Source organism: Bubalus kerabau, chromosome 9 (assembly GCF_029407905.1).
Source record: "Bubalus kerabau isolate K-KA32 ecotype Philippines breed swamp buffalo chromosome 9, PCC_UOA_SB_1v2, whole genome shotgun sequence".
Taxonomy (NCBI): domain Eukaryota; kingdom Metazoa; phylum Chordata; class Mammalia; order Artiodactyla; family Bovidae; genus Bubalus; species Bubalus kerabau.
Genome location: NC_073632.1, coordinates 77,948,654 through 77,952,006, shown reverse-complemented (window position 1 = coordinate 77,952,006; position 3,353 = coordinate 77,948,654).

Sequence of the window (3,353 nt, the reverse complement as noted above, 5' to 3'; positions counted from 1 at the left end):
AATTATGACCAACCTAGATAGCATATTCAAAAGCAGAGACATTACTTTGCCAACAAAGGTTTGTCTAGTCAAGGCTATGATTTTTCCAGTGGTCATGCATGGATGTGAGAGTTGGACTGTGAAGAAGGCTGAGTGCCGAAGAATTGATGCTTTTGAACTGTGGTGTTGGAGAAGACTCTTGAGAGTCCCTTGGACTGCAAGGAGATCCAACCAGTCCATTCTGAAGGAGATCAGCCCTGGGATTTCTTTGGAAGGAATGATGCTAAAGCTGAAACTCCAGTACTTTGGCCACCTCATGCGAAGAGCTGACTCATTGGAAAAGACTCTGATGCTGGGAGGGATTGAGGGCAGGAGGAGAAGGGGACGACAGAGGATGAGATGGCTGGATGGCATCACTGACTCGATGGATGTGAGTCTGAGTGAACTCCGGGAGTTGGTGATGGACAGGGAGGCCTGGCGTGCTGCGATTCATGGGGTCGCAAGGAGTTGGACACGACTGAGCGACTGATCTGATCTGATTAAGGGTTTGCTGGATGGTTTCTCTTTCTGGGAAGTAAACAACTTGAACATTCTCCTACCATGTCTAAACCTAGAAATTCTGGGTAAAATGTAACCAAAAATCTTTAAAATGCATGGTTGAGCTCTCAAGCGGGGGAAAAAAAGGAATTCTATAGTGTCTTTAAATAATAAGATATTAAAAACTAAAGCTATAAATACAAAATAACACTGGGGCTGTCCAGGAGGGAGGAGGGTTTCTAGTCCCAGTAACCATAAGTCTGGGGTCTTAGCACCCATGTGAACAGAGAGTGTGAAGCTCCGATACCAAGAGATAGAAATGAAAATAAGATCACCACCCTAAGCTACCCACCCAGTAAAGCAAGAACACTTGAAAGGATGGTCTAGAAAAAACATCAAGCTGCTAGAAAGGATAAATGGTTTTGTCTACCTGAATAGGAAAAAACCTCTCTTCTGACTTTGAAAGTTGTAGGTCTTTCCATAAGTAGTTTGAGGTTTGAAACAGGATGAAAATTATTTAGTCTGGGAACCCTCAAGCTAGGAGATTAACACAAAAGTTAGTCCCAAAATGCTAATATCTTCAGTGTGCCTGACTAAAGCAAATTTGAAACCTTTTTAGAATGGCACATTCCCAAGCCAGGCTGTGGAGAATTTCCATGGACGAAGATAAGTTCACAATTTAAAATTACAAAACCTGAAATAATCTTTCATCAGGGAATGTTAGGGCACAAAAACAGGAATTTTAGACCCATAAGAATTAAAGGAATGGAGGAGCAGAACATCATTTCAGGAGGGAGGCTGAGGTGAAAAATAGGTCTGTCCTGTGCAAATGGCAATGGCTATGAATGGCTTCCCTGGGCTGGTGTGTTGAGAGGACTCTTGAGGCTCAGTGGAAAAGCCAAATTGTCACAGGTAGTGTTCTCTTCCTACTGGAAAATTTTGTCTAGCTTAACTCTCTGGATCAGTGATGCCAGGACCTAGCAAGTAATTTGTGATGAAAAAGCATATGACTGAAAGAGAAAAAATAGCAGCAAACTATTCTAAGTCCTCCATAATGCCTCCTTCAACTTTTTCTTACATGTCTCCATTGCACTTTGTACCTCCATTAATTATAACTTATCTGGGGATAATATTAGAAGTTTATGAATCTTCCTCCAGCACTAGGCAGTGAGCTTCTTAAAGAAAAAAATAGATGATATTTTATTCAAATATATATTCCTCGGGTCCATCAAAGTATTTAGCACAGGGTATGGGTTTACTAAAAGTGTACTAAATTGAAATGAAGAAGAGGAGTGAGCTCTGAGAGTCAACAGTCACAAGGTAGGGACTTCCCTGTTGGTCCAGCGGGTAAGACTCCATCCTCCCAGTGCAGGGGGCATGAGTTCAATCCCTGGCTTGGGAACTAAGATCCCACATGCCTCACAGTGAGGCCAAAAAAAAAAAAAAAAAAATCACTAGGTAGAATCATTTTTCGGAGAAGGTAATGGCACCCCACTCCAGTACTCTTGCCTGGAGGAACCCATGGACGGAGGAGCCTGGTAGGCTACAGTCCATGGGGTCGTGAAGAGTCAGACACAACTGAGCGACTTCACTTTCATTTTTCACTTTCATGCATTGGAGAAGGAAATGGCAAACCACTCCAGTGTTCTTGCCTGGAGAATCCCAGGGACGGGGGAGCCTGGTGAGCTGCCATCTATGGAGTTGCACAGAGTCGGACACGACTGAAGCAACTTAGCAGCAGCAGCAGCAGAATCATTTTTAGCATAAGCAATCACTTTATTCTTTATATTGTCTTCCCAGATGAAAACCATTCACTTTATCCAAAGCACCAAAGGGGGAAAACAAAACAAAACAAAATAAAATTTGAATCACATGTTTATTTTTGTATCTCTCCCTCTCCTAGCACCTGTCACTGTTCTTGGTAGATACTCTTAACAGATACTCTTGACAGATACTTGGTATCTGTTCTTAGCAGATACTCAACAAATTCTTGATAAATGATTGGTAAATCAGCTTTTTCAAACCAAAGCTTCTTTAACTTTTTGCTAAGCTATCTGTCTTCCTGCAGTGTCAGAATCCATGGCCAAAGTAGTGATACCAGCTGGTTAGAAGCACTGAAGACAACAATCAGCCTTCAGAGGACAGTCCCAGGGGGGCACAGGGAGTCAACTGATGAGAGGGTCAGCAGCCCAGCTGCCTCATATGCACCTAAAAGCTACTATTTTTACTCCTTACGAGATATTTTCCACTTCAAAATTGTTGCCTTTTCCCCCTTGATATATCTCTTACTTCCCAATTAAGTTTCAGGCTTGCTTTCTTCCAGCTTCAACCCCAAATTCCCTCCTCAGAGATATCTCTCCAAACATGGTTTTATGAGGAAGGCTAACAGACCTGGCCCGGAGGGTGTTAACAGTCCCTTTGATATGGATGAGAGCACAGATGGCCTTCTCCCCTCCAGGGAGGGCTGCCAAACCGGCAGCCGCTTTAAATAGACAGAACTCAAGTCCTGCCAGCCTTGCCCTCCTCCCCTTCATTATACCACACATCCGAAATCTCTATCCATCACTCACACTCCTCTTTGGTCTGGACAAGGGAGTGACTTTGGCAAGACTCTCAGAATATCCTTCATGAACTCTGGCATTCCCCCGTGCGGTCCAGTCAACCACAGTGGATTAGTTCAGTTTCCCCTTTTCATGGAATTTTAGGAATTAGTGGACAAATTTGGAGACATGCTGTGGAGAGATCAGATTACTTAGAGTGGCAGAATTCAAAGAATAAGGAGAGAAAAAAGCGCCACAGAAGAAAGGGCATCTGAGTAAAACCTTGAGGGAGATGGG